Genomic DNA, 16,702 nt, shown 5'->3' on the forward strand with positions numbered 1-16,702 from the left:
GGGCCGGTGGGGGTAAAATCATGGGGGGGGGAGATGGGGGCCAGGGGGGAAAGAGCGGACCTGGCAGAAGAAATGGGGGGGAAGAGCAGAGCGAGGGTGGGGAGATCACGGACGGGGGGGGGCGCAGAGGGGGCATCGGACATGGTGGGTGGGTGATCGGGCAGGCATGGAGAGCGGGCTGGCGAGCGGGCAGGGGGGCATCAGACATAGCGGATGGGGGGGAAGAAGAACAGGGCCAGGGCAAGGAGATCGGGGACGGGTGAGCGAGCGGGGGGAGGACATGGCGAGCAGGAGGAGGATGGGAGAACGAGCGGGTGGGGGGGCATCAGACAATGTGTGTGGGGGAATTGGGGGCAGGGGGAGCAGGAACCCTTTATTTATTTTTTAAAAAAGGATTACCTTTCCATTGGTGCACTCCTGCACACATGGCCCCTTTAATTGAAAAAAATGGCCGACGTGATGGGACTTTCCCTTACCCCGTCGTGTGTTACGTCTAGCTAGGGGTGATGGCCCGCGCTAGCTGCAGCACGGCCTCACCCCGACTCCCCACTGGATTATCAGGTAGGTCTAGCAAGGCCCAAAGATGGCACCAGGAATGGCCTATATAAGCATTTCTTCATTCATTTACTTCAGATCTATCTACTTCCATGGACATCAGGGTTGTTGTCTTTTTTTTTTCTTTGTCTCCACATCTTCCCTTGCTTCTAAAGCTTCTGGACCCTAAAGCTTCCTGGGAATCCCGTAATAAGACAGGTGCCAACATCCCTGTTGGGTTAATCCACCATTACCTTTGCCAGTAATGTATAGACCTCTAGGGATGGGGGAATCTTTCAGTTTTGCTTTCTCCACTATTGAATTTTTTAAAAAAAATCTCAAGTTCTTTCTCTCCCGTATATGAAGAACTTTGCAAATTCTGATCAATAACGAACTGAAAAAAAAAAATTTTTTCCAACGCCACCACCCAAATTCAAAGGACGCAGCTATTCCCAGCATGGAGTGGACCAAGATGTGCCTGTAGTTGTTAAAAGATGAGGAGCACGTCAAAAAAAGAGGTGGCAACCCTAATTCAGTTCTAACATGATTGAAGACACAGGATTTCGAAACACAGACTATTAAAGATCTGAGCACTCAGGGTCCTTAGCCTGGAAGGATGAATTTGGCAGCTTCTGTTTTTCCCCACACTTGATTTTTTTTTTTTAAAAAAAAAACCAATCTCAAGGGTGCACCCCTCCCACTATCCCATCCAAATATGAAGATATTAGTGAATTTTGGTATCTTGTGAAAAATGGAACTGAAAAAAATCCCACCCATCCCTTGGCCTCACTATGGTGGGAAATGGCTATGATGGGCTGATAAAGGCCACTCCACAGGCAGCCATGCTGAAGAGGCTTCTGTAGGCTACCACAGGCCAGCAGCCTTTCACAGTTCTCTTAGGCCACACACAGAGCCTCAAACAGCCAAGCACTTTGATGGCCACACCTCTGCCTCTTGGTTCTTGGTCTTCCTGTGGGGGCCACAGTGGACCACAGATCCATGCTGCACACCACCGACATCTGATGCTTCTGTTGTCTGCAACCATCAACAAGTCACTCCCACTTGCTCACCCAGCAAGAGAGGTGTGACTAGCAGTACATCGAGGGAACACACATGAGCCAGAGCTTTCTATAGGCATAGGCAATGGGATACCCCTTCAAGTTCTATTGGGAGTGGTGGCAAAGAGAATCCAGTGTGACAGAAGCTTCATGGCAGGATTAAAGCATTTGATCCTGGACATATTGAAGATGAGGTGGATGATGATGATGATGATGATGATGATGATGATGATTTGGGGGTGTTTTTTAAAAAAACAAACAAACACCAGTGTCTTATTAAATAGGGCTTTGCTAGATGAGGGGTTAGCCCGGGCTGATACCCGGGATCGCTGCTGTGCATCCAGATGACTAGTTGCAGCGCGGGCTTGCCCCTCCTCCCGACCGGACGTTCAGGTAGGTCTAGCAAAGGCCATAATCACATACGGGTTGGATTAATCACATATGATCTGAGGTTTATGGGAGGGGGATTAGATAGCCTTCCCTCTCTAAACGACACCATTGGTGGGCATGTGCCACATATTGGCTCATGTACTGGAGTAAACTTCACAGCCCTCAACACAGCAGGACATGTGGCTGGATATCTCCAATGCAGAGATTAATCTGAAAGACCCTTTCCCCAGGATTTGCTTCTGTCTTTTTCTTTGGGAGTTAAACGTATAAAAGGACTCAGATTAGAAGCATCCAAAGTTATGCATCACTTTTGAACAGAAAAAAATATATTCTATGTTCCATTAAGAATTCCTGATCTACTTCGTTAATCTTTACTTACTTAGGCCATGCTAAGCAACCACCAAGCCAGATGCAAAGTTAGAAAAGGCATAATTTGAGCCACAGGTCAAACAAGAGAAAGTGTTGTCAGACAAACAGGTCACAAATATTGTCTTGAAAGCATTACACCTTCTACGCAGGAAGTGACAAGTTCAGCGATAATTAGCGGCATCTTTATGATGCATTTAATTTCCATGATGCCACAATAGCTCTGACAGCATGATCACAAAGGCAATAGAGTTTGAAGCTGCTAACCTTTTAGGTTAACTCTAATTGGAGTATCCTTAAATTAGGGCTCTAATAGCTAATAAGATCATTGTTGTTTAGGTCAGCTTCTGCTAATTTGTGTTTGTGTATTGCAGGTGTTTGCCATCATACGACTGCTTGCTACAGAATATGATTTCTCTGTATGCACACACAATCGCATACACATACACGCTCACGCGCAACTGCAGTCTGTACTCACTTGGTAGCCACTTTCACATCCCATATGTTTCTTCCTAATAAGGGCAAAGGGAATTGCATGCAAGCTGCCGTATCCTGATTAACCTTTTTCACTTTAATCATATTAAATTAGTTTGCTTAATGTCTAAGGCCAATTCACACCACACTCAGTGTGTCGATAGATGATCTCAAAGAATGCACATTGCAACTGTGAATTTGTTGGAATGTGGAAGGTAGATCTATCAAAAGCAATGCTAATAGTCAGGAGAACTAAATGAAGCATTTATGTTCAGAGACAGTATACCTGAGTATTTATTTCTTTGAAGTATTTTTGTCCTGCTTCTCAGCCAAAAAGGCTCCCAGAGCACCTTCCGTATAATCAATAAACAAGACAGTCGCTGTCTGCAGCTTACAGTCTAAACAGACACAACACACAAGGAAAGGGGGAGGGGGAAGGAAGAGGAAACACATTACGTTTCTCAGCAAAGGATTGGCCCTGCTTCTCCCTCTCATCTCCCTCAATAGAGCCTGCTGGAATGGCGGCTGCTGGTGAGTAGGAGATGCTGTTTTGTAAACCGCCCAGACAGCTTCGGCTATGGGGCGGTATATAAATGCAATGGATAAATAAATAAATAAACAGCAGGGGAGGGTCATCACCTTCATGCCTAGCATTTGGGCTTCTTCTAAAAGCTTTTGGGTGACCACTGTTGGATGGAAACTGAATGCTGGACTAGATGGACGCTGGAGCTTGGTCTGGTTCAGCAGGGTAATGGTTATGCTTTTGTGCTCAACCGTCATGTGATTTCTTTTGTTTCTGTACCATGTCTTACTTTTTAATTTAAATCCATAGCTGTCAGTTCCCACCATTGAGGGGAGGACAATCCCTCCCAAATATAAGACCTATTTTGCAGAAGGAGACCTTGGCTTCGGTTCCTGCCATCCCTAAGGGCATGTCTAGATGAGTGTTTATCCCGGGGATTTCCCTGGGATCATCCCTGTGCATCCACATGATGCACAGGGGATCCTGGGGGCAGGGTGTGTGTGATCCCTCCAGTTCCCCGGGATAACGGGCACCACTTTTATTCCAATTTTTCCTGCGATCTCAGGATGTTTTTGAGACCCCGGGAGGTGTGGACCACCATCCCAGGTTTCATCCTGCTTCCTCACGAGTAAACACGAGGAGGCTGGAACTGGGCATGGAGCTCTTCAAGAGCTCCGTGCCCATTGGAGGTGGGGTGGGGGGAGCACAAGGTTTTTTAAAAAAACAACAACAACAACAACCCGTACCTTTTCGATGGAGTGTTTGTGTGCTCGTCTTCACTAAATACCAAAAAACCAAAAACAAATGGCAGCCGTGACATCCTATGTCCTCCCAGGACATCGCATGCTGCGTGTGGACTGGGGGGGGGGGGAAATCTCACAATCAGCATCTTGTGAGATCCTCCCCCTCCACTCCCCTGGTCTAGACATGCCCTAAGTGAACAGTCTCTCTTCCAGAGATGGTAGAAAGTTACTGCCCATTGGGGTGGGTGTTATTAAGCCGGATGGGGCACTTCTCTGATTTGGTGTGAGATCATTCCTTTCATACTACTACTATTACTGCCCTCTGCTTATGTTTTGCCCTCCAGATTGTCAATGCAGTGCAAAGTAGAAGAGCTCCCACCATGGTTGTCAATTGTGTTTGTCATATTTATATAGCAATGTCCCCTGGAAAAGCTGCAAATTCCTTCCTTGCCTGATGTATGCCCTATTGGATACCAATGAAATGATTCAAAGTTCTGTCACTTTGTTTATTTATTTATTTGCAATGTTATTATGAACAACTAGTTTGAGGTAGTTCATAATAATTCCAAACATAAGGGTGCAATTTATGTGGAAAAGAAGTATACAGTCAAAACATACCTTCTATTCTGAAGTTCAGGGAAGAATTCTGACCATTCAGTTGAAAACAACAATGGCAGCCAAGCACAAGTGGGGGTACTGGCAGTGCTGTGAGAACCCCCAAATTTTGCAGATGTACAAAACAACTTTAGACAAAGAAAAAAAATCTAAGGAGGGGGAAATGCCTCCATTAGCACCACAAGGACTCAGTGAGATGGACTATTGACAGACAATTGGGTGGGAGAAGTAAGAGATGGAGTAGCTGGAAATAGATATATAAAGGGTAGAATGAAGCATCACATTGTCTGGATAGGTCACTTCCTGCTTCACACTGAGAAGCTATGTCCCCAGGGACAGAACGAAGAGCTGTCCATCAAAATAAAATATTTTCTATAGTTGGGACTGGCTACCAGTTTGTCTCTTGAAATCTATTGAAATCTGTAATAATAAAAGAGGGTGCTAGAACCCTGAATTTTAAAAAATGCACTTAATTTAATTTAATTTAATTGTGTCCATGTGCTTGAAGCCTGTAGTACCATCCTCAGTCACTAGGTGGCAGATTATGTATAGTTTTGCATACCATGAAGTTTGAAGCCAGAGATGATTAGCAGACTGGTGGGCAGAATTATATATCTGCCCCTCCCCTTTACTGTGAAGCAGACCCCCACTTAGGGGAATGGAGTGAACAGACCTCTCCCTCACCACTTCAGCAGCCATGCCAAGGGGTGCCAGGGCATATGGCTTCACTCAGGCAGGGCAGGCACAATGGCTCCAACTATGACAACTGTGGGCCTTGCTAGACCTACCTGATAATCCTTCTGGGAGGCGGGGCGACAGCACGCTACAGCTAGCGCCTGCCATCGCCCTTTTCCAGACGTCAGCACGCAACGGGGAAAGGGAAAGCCCCGTCGCGCACTCCATGTTTTCCCCCCTTAAAGGGCCATGTGCGCAGGAGGGTAAGTACTTTTTTAAAAAAATTAAGGGTCCCCGCTCCCCCTGCCCCTGATTTTCCCCCACACAAAGCCTGATGCCCCCCTGCCCGCTCGCTCGCCCATCCTCCCCCCTCCCCAATGCTCTGTCCCCCGTCCTTCTTTCCCCCCCTCCCCGATGCCCACTTGCTCGCCCGTCCTTCTTTCCCCATCCCCAATGCCCGATGCCCTGTCCCCCATCCTTCTTTCCCCCCTCCCCGATGCCCATGCCCGTCCTTCTTTCACCCCCTCTCTCCTGCCGGGTCCAGCCTTTTCCCCGGCCCCTATCTTCCCCTCCCGTGATTCCCCCCCACCGGCCTGATGGGCACAGCGCTCGTATGAGCGCTGTGCCCAGTCCATGGCTTCTCCCGGCTACTCATGAGTAAGCGAGCAGCCGGGAAAAGCCATGGACTCTTTTAGACCTTCCGCAGCCCCGGCCTCAGGCCGGGGCTGCGGAAAAACCAGGCCATAAGCGAATCCGCTTATGCTGGTTCAAGCAAGGTCTTAGTCCAGCCTGACCCCGGAATCCCCTGTGCGTCATCTGGATGCACAGGAGGGAGATCAGGCCTCACACCGCGCTAAGGCCTCGTCTAGCAATGGCCTGTGCTAAGTTTACTTGAAGGCTTTGCTGTATCAAACTAAGGGCTATTCAAAGCTGTGAGAAGCCGGGTGAGTACAATAAAAAATCAACACGAATGAATGAAAAATGGTTTTACTGAGCAGCTCATACTAGCTTACTGGAAAGACCAACTGTGGGATTGGCCACCCAGTGAACATTCAACACCATAATTTATAGAGGAGAATTTTTGGGAGCCCACCCAATTCAGATCTAATTTAAAAGTATAAATGCAACTGGAACTCTGATTTCTTGGCAGGCGGCTGCCGAGACATGATTCTGCTATCCATTGTGGACATAACTGTGCAGTAACACGCTGCCCCGGAGAAACCTAATGTGGCATTTCACCTGAACAGCTGAAGTACGTCACTTGATCGCCCTCTGTCTGCTTGGCCTTTTGGGAGAAGATAATTTGGGAAGAGATCCTTAAATTGGAGCTCACTGGGTTCTTCCTTCTCCAAGGAGTGACATTTGTGGAGAGTGCTGCAAAGAGACTCAAAAGGACTATCTGAAATTGCCTCCAAAGGAAAGGAATAGCCGTTTGTTAGGAAAAACAAGGGAGGTGCCGTGACCACGACTGTTCCCATGGGCAGGGTGTAGTTGTAGAGAGAAATAATTTATTGGAGAGTTGGAGATTGCATAGTACCTCTGCCCCTCACTTTCTCTTTAGGCTGGGCTGGCCATTGTCACTAGTGCAAGGAGACACATTTTGTTCCCACATCCTTTCAGTGGTGCCACACTATATAAGCCATTGATTTGTATGGGAGAAAATAAACGAGTGAATGGGAGCAGCCTCAACCTGGAGCAGGCGGAAAGTAGATCTCGAGATGTACTTGAAAGGTTGTCACACAGCGGAGGGCCTAGATCTCTTCTCGATCATCCCAGAGTGCAGGACATGGAATAATGGGCTCCAGTTACAGGAAGCCAGAATCCGGCTGGACATCAGGAAAAACTTCCTAACTTTAGAGCAGTACGACAATGGAGCCAATTACCTAGGTAGATTGTGGGCTCTCCCATACTAGAAGATGCAGCTGGACAACCATCTGTCAGGGATGCTTTAGGGTGGATTCCTGCACTGAGCAGGGGGTTGGACTCGATGGCCTTGTAGGCCCTGTCCAATTCTACTATGATTCTATGTTTTGGACCTCAGTTCCGAGCATGCCTGACCATTGACTATGCTGACCATGGAGTTGAAGTCCAAAACATCTGGAGATCTACTTTGCCCACCTCTGTTCTAAACCAGCTCCTTCCCTCTACTGAATCCAGTGTCCAGGCTAAGAGGTGCATTTTGCCTTTTCTCAGCTCTGGTCCAGATTGCAGTCCCTTTGACTCTGTGGCATCAAAATACATGAGAGCCATTAGGAACTGAGCTATCTCCTATCTGCATGGGAGATAGCTCCCATCTCACGTCTTCGGCCTATCTCCACGTCACTCTGTTGTGTTTCCTGGTGTGACACTTGAGTGGGTTGGAATCTTGAGAATGTGAGGTAGTTATGGAACCTCGAGCACAACAAAGAGAGAACTGGAGGAACCAGCTATTGTACACATGCCAGCATAGAGAGAGAGAGAGAGGTAGACAGATATTTTAGAAGACTGCAGCCAAATAGCAGGCTGGTTAGTGCAAATCAATATGTGAAATTCAGTTGCTCACTGCCCACTCTCATTGTCTCTGTGCTTTGCGTCCTCCAACTTTTCCTTGAATCGTACTTGTCTTTCATCTGACTTTCCTTTAGGTTTCTATATCTCAGCCCATCGCCTAGTCTGTGCACTTCTTTCAGCCATCATGCTTCTGGAGTACTTAGCACCTTAGCTTTCCTATCTTCCGGATTCTCCTTCTACTAGACCTACAAGCCTCTGATCCTAGGGTCTGAGACCAGCCTTTCAAAATAACCCAAGAATCCAGCCAATTCCATCTATTACAAGCCAATTTGCAGGGGATCCGTGCCCTAAATGAAAGTGTTAATCACTCACAAACCACAAGTTGAGGGAAGTGAGGCATGGGGCAATCCATTTAGCTGTCAGGGCTAGTCCACAGAACCAGCAAGGGAGATCAGCTGCTCTTACACCCAAAGAGTATTGCAGAAAAGGACCCTTTTATGAAGATTGTGTATCCTGTTTCCTTGCTACCTTTATTTATTTATTTATTTATTTATTACATTCATAAATGTAATAAATAAATAAATAAAGATCTCTGGGCGGTTTACAAAAGTTAAGAACAATGAACATTAAAAACAAATATACAATTTAAAACCATCAATAGCATAAAAGAACAACAATATCCATTTAAAACAACTATTCTGGGGTCAGTTTAAAAACTCAGAATAGTTAACTGCCTGGGAGAAGAGAAAAGTCTTGACATGGCGCCGAAAAGATAACTATGTTGGTGACAGGCGAGCCTCATCAGGGAGATCATTCCATAATTGGGGGGGCCACCACCGAAAAGGCCCTCTCCCTTGTTGCCATCCTCCGAGCTTCCTTCAGAGTAGGCACTCGGAGGAGGACCTTAGATGTTGAGCGCAGTGTATGGGTAGGACCATGTTGGGGGAGGTGTTCCATCAGGTATTGTGGTCCCAAGCCATGTAGGGCTTTATAGGTTAAAACCAGCACCTTGAATTGGGCTCAGAAACGTATAGGCAGCCAATGCAAGCAGGCCAGATTCGGTCTTATATGTTCAAACCTTCTGGTTCCAGTTATCAATCTGGCCGCTGCATTTTGCACAAGCTGCAGTTTCCAAACACTCTAAGGCTGCCCCCATGTAGAGTGCATTGCAGTAATCTAACTTGGAGGTTACCAGAGCATAGATAACTGAAGCCAGGTTATCCCTGTCCAGATAGGGGCATAGCTGGGCCACCAACCAAAGTTGGTAGAAGGCACTCCGTGCCACCGAGGCCACCTAAGCCTCAAGGGACAGAGATGGTTCTAGGAGAACCCCCAAGCTACAATCCTGCTCCTTCAGGGGGAGTGCAACTCCATCCAGAACAGATTGAACACCCACTAACCGGTAAGAGGAACCACCCACTAACAGCATTTCAGTCTTGTCTGGATTAAGTTTGCCAGTTGGGGCAACGTGTAAGAATCATTTCACCAATTCCTCTCTCATATGTAACTTTTGCTGTTCCTAAATAATTAAAGGCATGGACAACCCAAAGTTCGCAAAGAAATAAATGAATTCTGCTCAATTCCAACATCTGAATTAGTGATTCATTTGATTTATATGAAAATGTATATCCTGGTGCATCACTCAGGACAACTGATAAGTGAAAATAACCAATAAATAAATAAAATTCCAAGGGGGGAAACCCACAATATGACAAAAAAAAAAATAGACACAGGTGCAGCAGATGAAATTGACGCATTGGATAAGAACATATCCATCCAGTAAAACAAGCCTAAACAGAAGAGCTTTTGCCATATGGTGAAATGCCTATGCTCATGAGACATTGTGATAGTCTTCCTGAAATTCTTCTTCCAAAATTACTCTGAGGTTTTTCCTGAGAAGGAGCCTTCAATTTAGGGCTGTGATCCACTTCTCTTCAGGTCGGAGAAGCAATAGTGAGGCGGCCTGATTCGCCTCTGGAAAAGGTGGAGGCGAAGAGAGTTGGGGGGGCTGCGGATCGAGGCGAAGAGGATCACCTCAATCCAGAGCTCCGGATGCAGGTAAGTGGGGGGGGGAGGGGGACTCATCTGGCGCTGCTGCCGCCGCCACAAATGGAGCCAGGTAAGGGAACAGGGAGGAAGGAGGCTTACCTGCGTCCATCGCGGGCTTCAATTGAGGCCCCGGTTGAAGCCGGAAGTTTAGGCTGAGGCCTCTTCTGGCTTCAAGCCAGGGCCTCAATTGAACCCCGTGACAGGCCATGATGGATGCAAGTAAGTGGGGGTTGGCCCATGCGGCGATGGCGGCAGCAGAGCCAAGTAAGGGGACAGGGAGGAGGGAGGCTTACCTGCGTCCGTCGTGGTCCATCGCGGGATTCAATTGAGGCCCCGGTTGAAACCAGAAGTGAAGGCCAAGGCCTTTTCCAGCTTCAAGCTGGGGCCGCAATTGAAGCCCGCGATGATGGACACAGGTAAGGGGGTGGGGGGTTGGCTTACCTGGCGATGGTGGCGGAGCTGGATCTCACTCCGCGGAGCAGAGCAGGGAACAGGTGGATCAGCCCAAAGAGGATCAGGCCCGATCTGGAAGTTCCGGATCGGGCCACGAAGAGGATCAGGGGGGGGGGGGGGTCCGTGCACAGCCCTACTTCAAATTCACTTCAGGCCCAGGGTACAGAATTTCTTTTACCCCAAGTACCAAATTCCATTTGAGAGAAGTTCTCTCAGTGGCCACATTCCAGGGGTGAGAGGGCCAAAGTAGCAGCAGGGCCACAGTACCAGCGTATTTTAGCGTTAAACTCTTATCGCCAGAAACTAAACATTCCGAGAGGCATTTCAACCCTTTTTTAGTGGGGAGAAAACTGCAAATCACCATTAGGAAATCACCAAATGATTGGTAGTGTATTTATTTATTGCATTTATAGACTACTTTTTCTGTACCTGACCAAGGTCATTGGGGGAAAAGGGGTCTAGCCAGAGGGAAGAGGTATGACCATGCACACCTGCTTCAGGGAAAATATGGTGACAACCTAGGAATGTTTGGGGAGGTACTTAGAATCATAGAATAGTAGAGTTGGGAGGGGCCTATAAGGCCACCAAGTCCAACCTCCTGCTTAAAGCATACTTCAAATCCTGAGTCACATTTCTCTTTGGTCAAATTTTGGGTGGCAGCTCTGTTCTGAAAAGTCAGATGCCAGGTCATTCCGTTGTGTCTTCATGTTGCTGATGGCGACCCGTCAGTGGGTGGCCTTGAAGTTTGGACCTAGCAAATAAAGGGCAACACACTGAATATAGATGTTGACTTCATGGGACTCGGTGAAGTGTGTGCCCCGGCCGCGTTTCATGTTTCCTTTTTAATGGGAAATTATTGTGTGGTTAGACAGTGTCCTGTTTTCCTGCCAAAAGCACATGCCAGATAGCAGCAAAGGGGCACGTAAGGTTAAGTACAGATAAGTGCAGCGATACTGGGCAGCACGCTGAAGTTTGAAGTTGTCAGCAAGTATAACTAATCTTCAGTAAAGTCATCTCCCAGGCACGGCGAAACGCAACATTACTTTCCACTATAAACTACACTGAAAAGTAGCTATTAGGTATAAATACTTTCACTTACTGAATTGTTGATGCTTGCCCTTCGTAAATCACAACATTGCTAAATTTCTCCTAAGGTGAACAGTACATAAAAGGGTTTATTGTTTCAGCAATCTGCTGACGACACATTTCTAAAACACTCCTTGGTTGCAATCCGTAAGCAACGGTGCTCGGGGATTCAGCTCCATCCATCCAGCTCATGTGGACGGAGAATGTTGTCTGGCTGTGTCAAAGATCTATTCCAGGGGCAGTGGAGCCAAAGTCAGTGGGGCGGTGAATCCGCTCTGGGTTTCAGTCAGAATCAGTCAGAATTCTAAAAGAGCTGTCCAAGGTGAGCACTTTGGATAGCTCGTTTAGCGTTCTGACCAAAACCCAGAGCAGATTCACCACCCCACGGACATTGGAGCCATCAGCTGCCACTGACTAGGGGTGCAGAACCTCAGGCCCGTGGGACAAATCTGACTCTCCTTGGGGCTAAATTCAGCCCTCCGGGGCTTCTAAGATGACTGTGCCCTTTCCTCTTACCCCCCCCCTTCCCCACAACCACCAATCATTTGGAAGTCTCCTAGCGTTTGCACAGCTATTTTTCCCATTCCAAAAAGGTTGAAATATCTCTTCAAAGGGTTGCTGGCAGTAAGAACTTTAAGATTATATAGGCTGATACTTTTCATAACCTGGCTCCGCCCCTTTTGATTTGGCCCCACCCCATTTTGCCTTTGGCCCTGCCCACCACTGAAATGCCCCCCCCAGCTTCTCCATGGGCTGAATAAGACTCAGCACCCCTGATTTATACACTTAACTGAGAATAGAGCTGTACGTGAACAAATGAAATGATCAATGATGAAATGGGCTCAAGAGATAGGTGATAAATATAAATGAATATATGGACATCCACGTGGGAATTGGTTAGTGTTTTTCTTTAAATAGGGACATGAGATTATTATTTTTTAAAAATGACATCCATGTGGTACATAACTCCATATTCAGTAAGCAAGATAACTGCAAATGATTGCAGTCTTACAACTGAGGCCTTTTAGTATCAATGCAAAGGGGATTTTCCCACCAATGGCAGACACACTTTGGGCAAAATAATATTGGAAAGTGGTAAACAAAACCAAAGGGGGGGGGGAAGCCATATAATATAATGTCCAGATAATTTATTATGTTTGTGCATGGGGGGCTGAAATCCTATGATCATTGGAAGGCATCCCAGGGGCATTTTGATATTGCACACTGATGGAGATGAAAACTGTTAGGACAGGCATGCTGATAGGGACCTACTCAGCTGCTTGCATTTCTGGACTCTCCTTGGGGTTATGGCTATCATGACAACCTGTACTTCAAAATTTACCACTACAGCACTGATTGCTGACTAAAGATGGCCCAAACCTGGTTTTACTTGCAATTTTTTTATATATGTATGAATAGTTGCCCCCAAATCTGTATGGGGATGCCAGTTTTAGAGCATACATCTCATTGTAAGAAATTTGGGGTGGGATGGGGTGGACTTGATTGACAACATCCACACTTGCACACACATTTGGATGTCAACATAGGCCTTAGCTAGACCTACCGTTAAATCCGTGACGGAGGAGGGGAGAGCCCTCGATGCAACTATCGCAGGCTGTTGCGGTAGTCCAGATGTCACGCGCGACGAGCTCAAGAAGAGAGCCATCACGTCTGCCATTTTTTTTTCTTAAAGGGGCAATGCGAACGAACATTTGTGTGCTCAGGTAAGGGTTGTTGTTGTTGTTGTTGTTTTTTAATAACTTGATTTTCCCCCTCCCTCCACCCTGCCCCTGATGGGGAGGGTGTGCCCTGTGCGTGGCTTCTCCCAGCTACGCACGAGTAATTGTGCAGAGCCGGGAAAAGCTGCAGAATGGGCCACATGCTCACGGTCTCAGGCTTAGCCCGAGAATGTGGGAAAAACTGGGGCCAAAGGGTAGGCTAATATCCCGGGGCCAGGCAGGGTTGATCCCTGCCTGAACCCGGGATCCCCTGTGCGTCGTCTGGACGCACAGGGACAATCCCAGGTATCACCCCGGGATATAGCCTGGTCTATCAAAGGCCTTAGATGCATGTCAGATTCATGTCTAAAATTCCTGATCCTGTAAATGACACTTCTGTGGGTGGAATTCCTTAGCTGGATTGGAATAAGGGAACTGGCCTCATATAAAGTGATACACAAGGAGGACATTTCACCCTAGCTACTTGCATCAAGCATGTATTCCAGATATTAATTAATGGCTAGATAAAATATGATAATGTGTCTCTCTGCCAAAATTAACTAATTAGATATGGGTTACGGAATATAGCCTGACATTAAAGATTTTTCCAAAGCCCTGGTCGCAGTTTATTAATTTTTGTAATTCAAATCCACGGCATCCAAATATTTCATATTGTGTCAGTATGACAAAAAGGCTGTTATGGGAAAGTTTTTAAATTATAATAAAGTATACATGGGGGCAAAAGCTTTGTGAATCAGGTTCTTGTGGAAAGGGTGAGATGGCTGTTGAAAGCCATCTTAATGACTGAAATTAAGTACAGATGATGATGATGATGATGATGATGATGATGAATAATGAATGAATGAAAAGCCTGAAGATCTAAGTTCTCCACCACACACTGTTTTATCTATATTTGAAACATCTCTTTATTAAGATTAAACTGCTTTGTTTGCGGCAATAATTGTTAGCTAAATCCTGAGTGTGATACATTGTGCTGGATGGCAGGGCAATGCATCTTGAATTTGCCAATGAATATGTAACTGTTATTAATACAAGAAGTTTCAATTTCTGGCTGCATGCAGCAAATCACTCACCATTACAACATTGCTCTTTTTTTTTTCATTGTGAAAAATTAGGTGGTACAATTGTTTTTATTATACTTCAGTCACTCTTGTCTAGCAGGCTAAGACGATATACCTAGGGATAATGGCAGAAAATGTACATCAAGAATTAGTTTTACATCTCAAGGAGCTATTCACACACTCACTCCTCCTATATGTGCTTTCTATATTAGAATTCTTGCCATAGGCAATTCCTGATTTTGCAGATGTAAAGTACGTGTGAGTAAAATTTTGAAGGGGACTCAAAAGAACGCAGGAACTCAAATTTGTTATGTATTTGATTTTTTTCTCTCTTTTATGTATGGTATGTTAAATTGTTATATTTGTTTGTTGTATTTAGTAGTCTAATAAAAATTTAATAAAAAATAAATAATAATAAAAAAGAACGCAAGAAGTACCATCCTGGATCACAACAAAGGCCGATCTATAAAGCCACTCCGTCAGGGGCGGGTGAATGAGTGAAGCTCGTCTCTCATCAATTTGCACTCATGTGTGCAATTGCTGTATGTTTTGCGTGAACGGGAAATTGCACAAAACAAACTGCTATCAAATGTGAAAGCTGCACAAACAATTCCCAGATTGGTGCAGTTTTCCCAAACTGTGCAAATTCCCCCACCGCGTAGACGGAGATGGTTTAAAATGTGCATGTTTTGCAAAAATTTGTGCATGTTAAGAAAGTTGTGCATTTTAAGAAACTTGGAGAAAATTTTGCATTTTGAGGAAGAGGGTGCAAGGCAGGTGAGCATTCAAGATGTGCATGAAAAGGGGAAGAAGTCTCAGGATGCTACAGAAAGGTTTATTATACAAAAGTCTGAGGTGTTTCAGCCTCTTGTTTTTTAGGCCTTCTTCAGAGGGTTATTATAATGTCTGCAGAAATTATTGAAAGCAAATTGTCTTGTGATGTCGACTAGTTGCCACATGTTGAGAAAGATACACATTTTGTGGACGTGAAGGCAAATTTGGGAATCTGTGAACATTTTTAGAGAAAATGTGCTTTCATTTACATTTGCTATCCCAAAAATTTGGAGTGATTTGCTTAGCCTCTGCCAAAGGAAGTGAGGCAGGCGGCTACTAGGAGGAGGGCTTTTTCCGCTGTGGCACCCCAACTGTGGAATGAGCTCCCCAGAGAGGTCTGCCTGGTGCCTACACTGTACTCCTTTCATTGCCAGCTGAAGACCTTTTTATTCTCTCAGTATTTTAACACTTAATTTTAACTTAAATTTAAATTTTACTGTTCTAATTTTGTATTTTTAATCTTACATCAATTTCTGCTGCGTGGTTTTATCCTGGTTGTGCTTTTTATACTGTATTTTGTATTTTTAGACTTTTGGTTGTTTTATTATGGTTTTAATTTTTGTGAACTGCCTAGAGAGCTTCGGCTATTGGGCGGTATAAAAATGTAATAAATAAATAAATAAATAAACTGAAACAAAATGCTCATCCATTTCCTCCCCAGATAGACATGAATCAAACAACTGGCTACACTTTAAAAAGGTATGTGGAAATGTTCCCAGCCCCAGAGAAAATTCTCCAAAATTCTCCCCCTACCCCGTAAAAAAGTTCCCAAAAATAGGAGGGTGGATTTGGCCCAGCACTACTTATTGCCCTGTCTCCATGTTCATTAGTTTTAAACTGAGTCAAATGCTTTTTAGTGACCTCTAAGAGGTATAAAGGATTCTTGTGCATGTGTGTATGCCCACATGTGCACAAGTACACACACAACTCACTATTAGTTTCTGTTCCCAACCTATGGCACTATTAGGAACAGTCTATGCTCAGACTTCACACCAGCTGAGACTTCCTCAGAAGAAGTGGAGCGGGGCCCCGTTGCTCAGCCTAGCATAGACCGGGACCAAGGGGAGTTGACATCCCCTGAGTGACACTTCAACACTGCCACCCTGGAGGACGACCCACCCAGGTAGGCTGCAGAATTGAGGGATTGATTTCTACCTCCAAGTGGCCACACACCCAAGCTCTACCTTTTGTTCCCAAGAGCAGAAACGAAAAAGGGCACAACCTGAAGTCCAGATGGGGAGATGCAGCAGGCCTCCCATCTCTCAGCCCTAGTCATAAACAAGATGTAAACTAATGCATATTTAGGATTGGGACTTTGCTGGTATTCCTGGAAGAGGTGGGCTAGCAGGGCCACCTATGACTCCACCCCCATTGTTGTCCCATGGTTGCTGTTGCAGCTCCTTTCCTGAATTCCTCAACCAGATGGTTCTCCTGCTTATTCAACCCTCTGAGCCTAAGAACTGCTCCTGCTGTTGCTGCCAACACACTGGATAGATGCCCAGTCTTGTTGGTTTGATGAGGAATTGAGCCAAACTCCTCAGGGTTGGTGAAACTGTAACAGGTACATTTTCAGTGTTGGTACCACCCCTGATTCATAATTTTCTGCCAGGCC

Source organism: Elgaria multicarinata, chromosome 7 (assembly GCF_023053635.1).
Source record: "Elgaria multicarinata webbii isolate HBS135686 ecotype San Diego chromosome 7, rElgMul1.1.pri, whole genome shotgun sequence".
NCBI classification, from domain to species: Eukaryota; Metazoa; Chordata; class Lepidosauria; order Squamata; family Anguidae; genus Elgaria; species Elgaria multicarinata.